The sequence below is a fragment of the Haliotis rufescens genome, unplaced genomic scaffold, assembly GCF_023055435.1.
Source record: "Haliotis rufescens isolate VD_foot unplaced genomic scaffold, xgHalRufe1.0.p SCAF_8, whole genome shotgun sequence".
Classification (NCBI taxonomy): Eukaryota; Metazoa; Mollusca; class Gastropoda; order Lepetellida; family Haliotidae; genus Haliotis; species Haliotis rufescens.
Genome location: NW_025964372.1, coordinates 5,893,590 through 5,907,662, shown reverse-complemented (window position 1 = coordinate 5,907,662; position 14,073 = coordinate 5,893,590).

Below are 14,073 nucleotides of genomic sequence, written 5' to 3'. Positions count from 1 at the left end.
CAAACCAGTGACTGAAAAAACGAGCCTCGGTCAATGCCGACAGGTCACGACAAGCAATCAGGCAGGTAACCATCTGATCCTCATCGAAGTCAGCTCTTGTGACAAGAATGGGATTAATGGTCCTATTCCTCCAATCAAGAGCCTTAAGCATAAGAAATATATGTTAATTCAGAGTCCATTGAACGATCCCAAATATATTATGTGCATGTGTTTTTGAATCATTATCAAATTGTTATAATACCACGTGATCGCGGAAAGGTGGCACCCGTCACAAAAGGTAGGTCATTTGTTCACTTGGAAAAACATTGGATCATATGGTACAAGTCAAAATAGGGAATTGCCTATCATTTGTGTCACTGATGCGACAAGTTTGGGAATATCCTCCATATATCTACCATAGATCATCCGAAAGTTTTCCTAATACTTAATAAAAATCTTTTGAGCAAGTGTCGTATGACAGTCGTTGAAATCTTCTCAGTAAAAGCATGCTCGACTGTATCTCTGAAGTTGTGAAATATACCCACCAAAGGCAGAAGCTGTAAGAATATTACTAGACATAAAGGAAGAGAAAATTGACTATTTGAAAGTCTAAGTCGTCCTTCTTGTCATGATGTGGAGATAAAATGCTGAATCTGTTCCATTTCCTTACGGAAATCGTGACTCTATTGGTGCACTCTTACACGAGATGCCACTGTCATATACAGAAACGTCCGATATCATAGATCATGCTGCTGAACAAGAGAGGTTTCCTGGAGAATTACCCTCATCTCCTAAGTGTTCAGATAACGGTTTATGTCATGACTGCTGTGTGCTACATCCACAAGTGGAGATAGTCTGTCACTGCATGAACATGTTCGTATTTTTAAGTCCGTACATGAGTCACTTTCATGTGATAGGACATAATTACTATCCATTTCAGTCTTTTTAAGCACTTTAAAGAAAAAATATGCGCCTTGATCTTGTGCGCATTTCCAGTTTTAGGTCGAGAAATGTGCTTTCTGTGAAACGGTGTCTGTATGTAACCAAGGTAATAATTAACTGCTACATTGAAATACACTACTGCCAAGAAGTTAAATCCTCTTACACGCATGGGTGACGCGTAACGCAGCCCTAGTGTCACTGGCGTGGAAGGCGTGGAAGGCGTCCGCCTTGCGTGTGAGACAGACTGACAAACAGATATTTTATTAAAATCTCATCTCAACATTTTATACATAAAATTATACACAAACATTCTTAAAAATAAGTTGAGCCATTCCATGCGGAAATACGAGAGACTATTATGCATACAACAAAACAATGAATTAAGGGTATTAGATAAAAACATAAATAATTACAATTAAATATATATAACTAGGAATATACAAATTGGCAGCACGTTTTTCTTTTGATATCATGACAGGTTTAGGCAGTTCAAAGGGACGGCTCTGTGTATAACAGTATAAAACTAACCTTATCTCTATCCAAAAAGGACATAAAACTAACAAATTGTGTACACTTGTTAAAAAGGTTAAAACGTTTAACATTCTATAATGGACATTGCAGTAAAATGTGACATTCATCTTTAATGAAATCTTTACAATAGAAACAAATTCTTTCAGATAAAGGACATCTATCATATCTTCCAGTTTCAACTCTTAGGGGAGCTACACCACATCTAAAAGGCTAAAAGAAACGCATGGCGCGATTATGCACAGCGTAAATACAAGACAAATTTTACGTGTCCAAAATTGCAACACCATATTCAACAGTAGCCCATACCACAGAATGAAACAACTTAGAGTAGGTTAGATATTGCATTCTACCCAGTACTGTATATTTTGTTATAAGTAGGCCCAGCGCTCTGTTTTGTCGAACGTGCTACAGATTTTGCCATACAGCCATAATCTGAGTGTTCCGTTAAAAGTAAGCCTAAATAATTATAACAATCTGCGATTGCCAATGCAAAATCTCAACATGTAAATAGAAGAATGGTTCTAGCCACCGAACCGGCCCTGAATTGTACAACTTAAGATTTGACATTGTTTATAATCATTTTGTTTGATACACACCAGTTATGCAGACAATCGAGCATTCAGCAATTAAATACCGACAATATCATCGGCATATGCTAAAATACCAACCTTACACCATCTATATTTATGGCCAAGTTGGTAATTGTTATAATAACATCATTAATACACAAATTAAAAGGTAAGGGCGATAACAAATAATCCCTGTTTCAGGCCACACTTCACATCAAATCATGGAGTATATAAACCATTTACCCCGTACAGAACTTTTAACATTTTTCCAATGATACCAATGTCCTTTAATTTACTCCATAACAAATTTCTGTCGATACTGTCATAAGCTTTTTTTAAATTTATGAAGGCTGAAAATGTAGATTTGCGTTGAGACTTGCGACTTTCTACAATCGAAGTCAAACTAGATGTATGTTCAGTTGTTGAACATCCTTTCCTGAAACCGTTTTGGTAGTCATGGATACGTTCATTTTCTTCTGCATATTTAGTTAGTCTTTTGCTCAGGGTGCCACAGGAGAGCTTGTATGAAGCATTGGCCAGAATGATTCCCCGGGAAGACAAGGCGTCGCTGGTGTTCCCTGAACCAGATTTAGGGATACGAGTTATAATTCCCTCAGCCCAGCTGCAGGGTATGTAACCAGTCACAAAACACGTAGACAACAGTCTGTGAGGTAAGTTAATACAAATGTCATTTTTTAAAACATCTACATGTACTTTATACCAACGCAGTGATTTTCCCAATTTTGCTTGACTCACAGCCTCACTGTCCCCTTTATGTCTGCGTCTGAGTCAGCACTAGCACAAGTTAGAAGATCACGTGGGGGCGCCAGAATTGGGCTACACGCATTGTACCTATGTGGAGAATCCAATCGACCTGACGAACGAACGCTTTTAGCACCTGGCTACCCACAGTCCCTTGACGTCATTTATCTTCACAGTTCATGAGTATTTTTTTAGTTTATCGCACCTCGACTGCAAAAGTTTTTGCACCTTGGACAAGTGTTGATTAAAAGAGCATGAATCACAGCTTCTGCACATTTAGTTAGTCTATTGCTCAGGGTGCCACAGATGAGCTTGTATGAAGCACTGACCAGAATGATTCCCCGGGAAGACAAGGAGTCGCTGGTGTCCCCTTAAAACATCTACTGGTACTTGATCCCAACCCGGTGATTTTCCCAATTTTGCCTGACTCACAGCCTCACTGTCCCCTTCATGTCTGCGTCTGAGTCAGCACTAGCACAAGTTAGAAGATCACATGGGGGCGCCAGATTGGGCTTCACACATTGAACCTATGTGGAGAATCCAATCGACCTGACGAGCGAACGCTTTTACCACCTGGCTAGTCACAGTCCCTTGACGTCATTTATCTTCACATTTCATGAGTAATTATTAGTTTATCGCACCTCGACTGCAAAATTTTTTGCGCCTTGGACAAGTGTTGATTAAAAGAGTATCAAGGGATAAAAAGGGATGGTATTTTCATTAAAAACATAAGGATTGTTTGTATCTTACTTATCTTCCAGCTTTGCCCCCTGCGCCTGTCTATCAAACAATTTGGGTTTCGATACATACACATGTTTCAACCCGTTTCTACGTGGGCCCTACTCGTACACCACACATCTTCAGCTTCACACACGTCATTCCAAAACCTCGAAATTTTATCATTCCACCACTCTTTCTTCACTCTATGTCTTTTCGTCTCTGATCGTGTACGTGACGTTTTGGTAAACGTTCTTGTAGGTAGTTTGTGCTCCATCTCCGCTCGAACTGTATCTGTGAATATGTCATAGGCTGTCTATATCATGTTGTTCTTTGGTTGAGTCAGATAAATTGTTTATTGAGACACGTGTACAACGTGATGAAGAAATGTTTGGTGTGCAACCCGTGGCCCAGGCATATGAGAGTGGACAAATTGACCACAGGTAGACCCGTGTGAAGCTGGAGACTGGAAGTTGCAAAACGGAGAGCAGTTGCTAATTTCTTGACGACAAAACACGTTATGATATTCACATGCTCATGCCTCCCTTTTAGATTGTGTCGGACAAAATGCTGAGTGTTGTGATCAATCAGATCCTCCTTATTTCATCCTACCTTTGGCCCTAAACAATCGTTTCAGATTTTTGTTTGCTGTTTAACGCCGCACTCGGCAATATTCCAGCGAAATGCCGGCGGTTTGTGAATAATCGAGTCTGGACCAGACAAGCCAGTGATTGATATCATGAGCATAGATCTACGCAATTGGGATACATAACATGCATCAACCAAGTCAGTCTCAGACGTTTACCACTTCGGTAAAACCCAAGAGCACGGGTATGGTGCAGACAAACCTAGAAACCTAATTGGGGCGAACCGGGATTGGCTACCCACAGTCCCTTGACGTCATTTATCTTCACAGTTCATGAGTAATTATTAGTTTATCGCACCTCGACTGCAAAAGTTTTTGCACCTTGGACAAGTGTTGATTAAAAGAGCATGAATCACAGCTTCTGCACATTTAGCTAGTCTATTGCTCAGGGTGCCACAGATGAGCTTGTATGAAGCACTGACCAGAATGATTCCCCGGGAAGACAAGGAGTCGCTGGTGTCCCCTTAAAACATCTACTGGTACTTGATCCCAACCCGGTGATTTTCCCAATTTTGCCTGACTCACAGCCTCACTGTCCCCTTCATGTCTGCGTCTGAGTCAGCACTAGCACAAGTTAGAAGATCACATGGGGGCGCCAGATTGGGCTTCACACATTGAACCTATGTGGAGAATCCAATCGACCTGACGAGCGAACGCTTTTACCACCTGGCTAGTCACAGTCCCTTGACGTCATTTATCTTCACATTTCATGAGTAATTATTAGTTTATCGCACCTCGACTGCAAAATTTTTTGCGCCTTGGACAAGTGTTGATTAAAAGAGTATCAAGGGATAAAAAGGGATGGTATTTTCATTAAAAACATAAGGATCGTTTGTATCTTACTTATCTTCCAGCTTTGCCCCCTGCGCCTGTCTATCAAACAATTTGGGTTTCGATACATACACATGTTTCAACCCGTTTCTATGTGGGCCCTACTCGTACACCACACATCTTCAGCTTCACACACGTCATTCCAAAACCTCGAAATTGTATCACTCCACCGCTCTTTCTTCACTCTATGTCTTTTCGTCTCTGATCGTGTACGTGACGTTTTGGTAAACGTTCTTGTAGGTAGTTTGTGCTCCATCTCCGCTCGAACTGTATCTGTGAATATGTCATAGGCTGTCTATATCATGTTGTTCTTTGGTTGAGTCAGATAAATTGTTTATTGAGACACGTGTACAACGTGATGAAGAAATGTTTGGTGTGCAACCCGTGGCCCAGGCATATGAGAGTGGACAAATTGACCACAGGTAGACCCGTGTGAAGCTGGAGACTGGAAGTTGCAAAACGGAGAGCAGTTGCTAATTTCTTGACGACAAAACACGTTATGATATTCACATGCTCATGCCTCCCTTTTAGATTGTGTCGGACAAAATGCTGAGTGTTGTGATCAATCAGATCCTCCTTATTTCATCCTACCTTTGGCCCTAAACAATCGTTTCAGATTTTTGTTTGCTGTTTAACGCCGCACTCGGCAATATTCCAGCGAAATGCCGGCGGTTTGTGAATAATCGAGTCTGGACCAGACAAGCCAGTGATTGATATCATGAGCATAGATCTACGCAATTGGGATACATAACATGCATCAACCAAGTCAGTCTCAGACGTTTACCACTTCGGTAAAACCCAAGAGCACGGGTATGGTGCAGACAAACCTAGAAACCTAACTGGGGCGAACCGGGATTGGCTACCCACAGTCCCTTGACGTCATTTATCTTCACAGTTCATGAGTAATTATTAGTTTATCGCACCTCGACTGCAAAAGTTTTTGCACCTTGGACAAGTGTTGATTAAAAGAGCATGAATCACAGCTTCTGCACATTTAGCTAGTCTATTGCTCAGGGTGCCACAGATGAGCTTGTATGAAGCACTGACCAGAATGATTCCCCGGGAAGACAAGGAGTCGCTGGTGTCCCCTTAAAACATCTACTGGTACTTGATCCCAACCCGGTGATTTTCCCAATTTTGCCTGACTCACAGCCTCACTGTCCCCTTCATGTCTGCGTCTGAGTCAGCACTAGCACAAGTTAGAAGATCACATGGGGGCGCCAGATTGGGCTTCACACATTGAACCTATGTGGAGAATCCAATCGACCTGACGAGCGAACGCTTTTACCACCTGGCTAGTCACAGTCCCTTGACGTCATTTATCTTCACATTTCATGAGTAATTTTTAGTTTATCGCACCTCGACTGCAAAATTTTTTGCGCCTTGGACAAGTGTTGATTAAAAGAGTATCAAGGGATAAAAAGGGATGGTATTTTCATTAAAAACATAAGGATCGTTTGTATCTTACTTATCTTCCAGCTTTGCCCCCTGCGCCTGTCTATCAAACAATTTGGGTTTTGATACATACACATGTTTCAACCCGTTTCTACCTGGGCCCTACTCGTACACCACACATCTTCAGCTTCACACACGTCATTCCAAAAGCTCGAAATTGTATCACTCCACCGCTCTTTCTTCACTCTATGTCTTTTCGTCTCTGATCGTGTACGTGACGTTTTGGTGAACGTTCTTGTAGGTAGTTTGTGCTCCATCTGCGCTCGAACTGTATCTGTGAATATGTCATAGGCTGTCTATATCATGTTGTTCTTTGGTTGAGTCCGATAAATTGTTAATTGAGACACGTGTACAACGTGATGAAGAAATGTTTGGTGTGCAACCCGTGGCCCAGAGAGGGGACAAATTGACCACAGGTAGACCCGTGTGAAGCTGGAGACTGGAGGTTGCAAAACGGAGAGCAATTGCTAATTTCTTGACTACAAAACACGTTATGATATGCACTTGCTCATGCCTCCCTTTTAGATTATGTCGGACAAAATGCTGAGTGTTGTGATAAATTAGATCCTCCTTATTTCATCGTAGCTTTGGCCCGAAACAATCGTTTGTTTGCTGTTTAACGCCGCACTCGGCAATATTCCAGCGAAATGACGGCGGTCTGTGAATAATCGAGTCTGGACCACACAATCTAGTGATTGATATCATGAGCATAGATCTACGCAATTGGGATACATAACATGCATCAACCAAGTCAGCGAGCCTGACCACCGATCCCGTTAGTCTCCTCCAACGGCAAGCATAGTCGCCTTTTAGAGCAAGCAAGTGTTGCTGAAGACTTATTCTACCCCGGATCTTCACGGGTTGTTTACACATAAGTTGCACAAAAAAACAGTTACCGCCCAGATCGATTTAAAGTTACTCTTCTTTTTGTCAGATTTTACCAAAGAGACGTCTCGAATTGGAATCAAGACCGGATATTAATGAAACTGATATGGTCGATGGCCATGATACTTCAATCTACAAAATATATCACACAGAAACTGCAAAAAATTACTATATCCATGCACATGTCATGAGGATCACATCTTTCCTGTTATAAATGTATGGAAAATGACTTGTTAATTCCGTTAATATTGCCAAACATAAACTTGCATTTTGTTGAAAAGAACAGTTATTGACATGTGCAATATGAATATATTGACATCACTGAGTGCATGACCTGGTATGATTTAATGCCTCTTTAAGAAATATTTCAGCAATATCACGGTGGGGGGCGCCAGAATTGGGCTCCACACATTGTACCTACATGGAGAATCCAATCGACCTGACGAGCGAACACAGTCCCTTGACGTCATTTATCTGCACAGTTCATGAGTAATTATAAGTTTATCGCACCTCGACTGCAAAAGTTTTTGCACCTTGGACAAGTGTTGATTAAAAGAGTATGAAGGGATAAAAAGGGATGGTACATGAGGAATTCATTTCTAACAATAATTTATGTATTTGTAATGATGATTAAAACACCCCTTTACATCCTCCAACTGGAACCTACTCAGCACTTGATTTATCCATCACAGATTCAAACCTTTTTACAGAATTCAAATTGTCGGTCCATGATGACCCGATGTGGAAGCGGAAAAAATGATGCTCTCCAATGTTCAAGGTATGGGAGTGGTGAGTGAGTCTGTTGGGTTTAACGCTGCTTTTAACAGTATTCCAGTTTTATCGCTGCCTGTCAGCTTAATGTTGGAAGAAAGCCCATAGTGATGCAAGTCTCAGATGTTTACCACTTCGGTGAAACCCAAATGCACGGGTATGATGCGGACAAACCTAGAAACCTAATTTGGGCGAACCGGGATTGGCTACCCACAGTCCCTTGACGTCATTTATCTTCACAGTTCATGAGTAATTTTTTAGTTTATCGCACCTCGACTGCAAAAGTGTTTGCACCTTGGACAAGTGTTGATTAAAAGAGTATGAAACACAGCCTTACTCATTGACAGTTCACTACATTCTATATTTTTAGGTCAAGACAGGCAAAGTCACCAGGCCTATTTCAATTCTTCAATAGGGGCATTATCTTTGAATAATACCTATATATAAATATATATACCGTGAAAAAAAATTCGTTTTCCCACTTTCCACATCATCACGGATCTTATACAGAAATATTTAAACGTTCATTACATCGATTCATTCAAATGATAATAACTAAATTCGCTCGATGACGACTTATGGGTAAACGTTCCTGTGGTGTAGTGACATGTGACATTTGCTTCATTTATCATTCTAGGATCAATCCCTGTTTCTTTTAAATATATATTGAAGAAGGTACTGTTCTTTGTCACAACAGTTGCGTACGCTTACAAAATCCCCCGAAAAAAGTCTTGTTAACCGGTAAATCTGATTTAAGGCAGTACAACAATCATCATTCCTTTTCTCCACCAGGGGATAAAGCTTCTGGAGGATCTTCTATTTTTGTGAGGCAGGGCGTCATTTACAGCCCCGTTTCTCCGAATACAAATCTTCAAGCTGTTGTCTACTATTGCACTTTGTATTTACTCTGTGATCATTGTATATTCCTCCGTCCACAATTTATGTATTTGTAATGATGATTTAAACCTCCCTTTACATCCTGCCACTGGAACCTACTCAGCACTTGATTTATCCATCACAGATTCAAACCTATTTACAGAATTCAAATGGTCGGTCCATGATGACCCGATGTGGAAGCGGAAAAAATGATGCTCTCCAATGTTCAAGGTATGGGAGTGGTGAGTGAGTCTGTTGGGTTTAACGCTGCTTTTAACAGTATTCCAGTTTTATCGCTGCCTGTCAGCTTAATGTTGGAAGAAAGCCCACAGTGATGCAAGTCTCAGACGTTTACCACTTCGGTGAAACCCAAATGCACGGGTATGATGCGGACAAACCTAGAAACCTAATTTGGGCGAACCGGGATTGGCTACCCACAGTCCCTTGACGTCATTTATCTTCACAGTTCATGAGTAATTTTTTAGTTTATCGCACCTCGACTGCAAAAGTGTTTGCACCTTGGACAAGTGTTGATTAAAAGAGTATGAATCACAGCCTCACTCATTGACAGTTCACTACATTCTATATTTTTAGGTCAAGACAGGCAAAGTCACCAGGCCTATTTCAATTCTTCAATAGGGGCATTATCTTTGAATAATACCTATATATAAATATATATACCGTGAAAAAAATTCGTTTTCCCACTTTCCACATCATCACGGATCTTATACAGAAATATTTAAACGTTCATTACATCGATTCATTCAAATGATAATAACTAAATTCGCTCGATGACGACTTATGGGTAAACGTTCCTGTGGTGTAGTGACATGTGACATTTGCTTCATTTATCATTCTAGGATCAATCCCTGTTTCTTTTAAATATATATTGAAGAAGGTACTGTTCTTTGTCACAACAGTTGCGTACGCTTACAAAATCCCCCGAAAAAAGTCTTGTTAACCGGTAAATCTGATTTAAGGCAGTACAACAATCATCATTCCTTTTCTCCACCAGGGGATAAAGCTTCTGGAGGATCTTCTATTTTTGTGAGGCAGGGCGTCATTAACAGCCCCGTTTCTCCGAATACAAATCTTCAAGCTGTTGTCTAAAATTGCACTTTGTATTTACTCTGTGATCATTGTATATTCCTCCGTCCACAATTTATGTATTTGTAATGATGATTTAAACCTCCCTTTACATCCTGCCACTGGAACCTACTCAGCACTTGATTTATCCATCACAGATTCAAACCTATTTACAGAATTCAAATGGTCGGTCCATGATGACCGTTGTGGAAGCGAAAAAAATCATGCACTCCAATGTCCTAGGTATGGGAGTGGTGAGTGAGTCTGTTGGGTTTAACGCTGCTTTTAACAGTATTCCAGTTATATCGCTGCCTGTCAGCTTAATGTTGGAGGAAAGCCCATAGTGATGCCCACAGTGAAGCCCATAGTGAAACCCAAGAGCACGGGTATGGTGCTGACAAACCTAGAAACATAATTGGGGCGAACCGGGATTCGAACCCAGTTTCTTGCGTGCCCAAGGGACCCAACTCTGCGCAGCGAATCGCGGCGCCTCAGACGACTGGGCCACCCACCATGGAACGTATTGTAAAATAATACATTAGTTTGCTATTTGGAAACCAATAATCTAATTACAAATATTCAATGTGGTTTCCGCAAAAATCGAAGTACTATCAACCATTTAGTACGATTAGAATCATTTGTTTAAAATGCTATTGTAAACAAACAACATGTAGAATCAGTCTTTTCCGATCTTGAGAAAGTCTATGATACTACCTGGAAGCATGGCATTCTAAAGGATTTACATTATTTTGGATTGAAAGGCCGTGTGCCTCATGTTTTATCACAGACAGGCAAATTCAAGTCCAAGGGGGTTTATCATCAGGATGAGGGTGTCCCACAAGGTAGTTGTTTGGCTGTTACCTTATTTAGTATCAAGATCAACATTCTGTCAAAGGTTTTTCATGATTCAGTCGTGAACGATTTCAACATTTCTTGTCGCGGTAAACATACTGAACCAAATTAAAAACTTCACAATCCTAAAATTTTAACATTTTGACCAGTTATCATTGTGGGCCCTTATTGTGTATTTAAACAGTAATGGCCACGTATTGTCTTCAGATAACACCCGTTTCTGTGCAGGTGAATCGATGAAAATCATGTGCGCAGCACTATAGTGGCAAAAGTGGTTTTTCACGTGCAACTGGTCACGTGGCCATAATACCACACGTGTTTTCAGCAATACTTGTTAGCAGTCATTAACAAAAAAAGAAAAACACAAGAAAACAAAAGTCTTTAAGGCCATTTGTCATGCCACGCCTTTCAAATGTGCAATGTGAACGTGCCATCGGCATGTTGCAGACGGGAACGTCCGTAGCTGAAGTCGCAAGGACGATGGGTTGTAGTCGACGGACTGTTTATGATTTACAGACACGTCAACAGCAAACGGGTGACGTCACATGCAGAGGATCGTCAGATTGTCTTACGTCACACCCGTAACCGATATTTGACGGCTACATCAACCAGAAATGTACCGTTTAGGGGTAGACTGAGTGCGAAACTGTTCGAAACCGTCTGAGAACTGCTCACCTTCAAGCACGACGGCCATACTGCGGGCCGATTCTGACTCAATTACACAGACGTCAACGTCAATTGTGGGCACAGCGACACTTACGATGGACTCAGTGGAATTGGAATCAAGTCGTCTTCAGTGATGAATCCCGATTTAATTTTCGATTTGCTGATGGTAGGGCGAGGGTGTGGAGGCGCCGTCATAAATATTACGCCCAGTGTTGTGTACAGGAAGTTGACAGATTTCGAGGCGGAAGTGTCATGGTGTGGGGTGCTTTCTGTGGAAATGCACGTTCCAGGCTTCTTGTCATCCGTGGCAACCTCAACGCTGCTGCTTACCGCGACCAGGTACTGGCACCAGAACTTCTGTTTTTTATGGCAGCACATGGACCCGCTTTGATCTTCCAACACGACAATGCCAGACCCCACACAGCAATTTTGACAAGGAATTTCCTTCTGAATGCGGGAGTCAACGTCATGTACTGGTCGTCAAGGTCTTCTGACCTCAATCCCATCGAACACGTCTGGGATGCTCTTGGCAGAAGTCTGCGCACTCTCCAGAACCAACCACAGAATTTGCAAGATCTTGGCACCATTTTGCAGGAACAATGGCGTCGGCTTCCCAATCATGTGTTCACAAGCATCACAAGGTCCATGTCGAGGCTTTGTGTGGCAGTTGTCAACATGGTGGCCATACACGCTACTGAACTTGTGTGCCATCAGATTCTCGGGCTTGGGACTTATGATTTAAACTGTTGATGTTATTACCGAATACCGTAGGTGCTTGGAACAAATTATGGTTACCACCGTTAATTAAAATCCCTCTTTGGACATTAATGATTAAAAATTACCTTCTCTGATACATTTGTCCGTTGTATATCATATATGGGATTACTTTTAAAGATGTGAAGTTTTTAATTTGCTTCAGTATACATGAACACTATTGAGTGACACTGCAATGGTGTCTAAAAAAAAATCGCTTGTTAACGGCTTCTTATTTTCGAAAACTAAAACCAATTGTATACACTTCTGCAGAAAATATAGACAGCACAAAGACCCACAGCTGTTTCTAGCTGGCACTGCCATCAAAGTTGTTGAGAAGAAGTTCTTGGGGTTTATTTTCGACTGCCACCTGACACTCTTGCCACATGTAAAATATCACAAAGATGAGTGCCCGAAAGCATTAGACTTGCTGAACGTTGTATCAAACTCTAAGTGGGTCGGGGATCAGACAAGCCTTCTCCATTTGCACAGATCTTTGATCTGCTCAAGATTCCATCATTTAAACTAAAAGAAATTTGATCATTAAATCATCAGTGCTTGAGGATAATCTTGGAGCTTTCAGGACCTCTCCTGTTGATAGTCCATGTGTAGGGGTTGATGCGCCCTCTTTAAAACAGCGTCTTTTAAAACTTGCATTACAATATTTCACAAAATGAAAATCAAACCTGTCAAATCCAGCACATGATTGCATTTTTAATCCTCCAAATGAGGAATTATTCCAAACTAAATCGAAGATGGTTCCACCTTTGGGGATCAGAAATAATACCATATATAACAGCAGCAAATTTTGATCTTGATGGTATTGCACCACACCGATTAATGTCTTCGCCTACTTGGCAATTAGTCAAACCGAAAGTAGACCTAACACTTACTAATTTTAAAAAGTGATTTTAAACAATGCATCAAGGAATACGTTCGTAGTTTGATGCGGAAAAGATGGGATACCCAAGTAGGTACAAAAAAAGCTTCATGAACTTTATGATCAAATTGATCGGCAGGTCAAGCTCGGTGATTTGGTTGGTTGTGTATCATTGTACCCACTTGCGCGGATCGCTGATCAAAATGCAGTCTGGTTTAGCCTTTATTATTCACAGGCCGCCGTCAAACAGCTTGAATATTGCTGAGTGCGTCGTTAAACAACAAACATCATACGACATGATTTCCCGCTTGCCATGCCACGCACTCTTCTCGCTGTCGTTGACATACTGTTGCCAGTATTGTGATTACCTACTTTTGCGTTTCCATGACAGACGAAATATGACCCTTAGTCTTCTGGTTCTCTGTGGGCGATTGGTTCGGGTGATTGAACTGGATTGAAAAGCCCACCAGTTGATGAAGATTATTAAGCAGCATACGCAAGGTATCCATACCATAAATTACAAACGTGAGTGGGTGAGTTGGGTTTAACGCCGCTTTTAGTATTCCAGTCATATCACGGCGTGTCAGCTTAATGTGGGAGGAAAGCCCGAAGTGATGCAGGTCTCAGACGTTTACCACTTCGGTGAAACCCACGAGCACGGGTATGATGCTGACAAACCTAGAAACAAAATCGGAGCGAACCGGGATTCGAACCCACAATCATAGGTTTCTGGCGTGTCCAAGGGACGCAACTCTGCACAGCGAATCGCGGCGCCTTAGACGACTGGCCATGTCCACCCGTGCCCCCAAATTACAAACGATGTTAACTTGAAGTGGGTTTATAGTCGAAACAAATTTAAGCTCATATTTCGA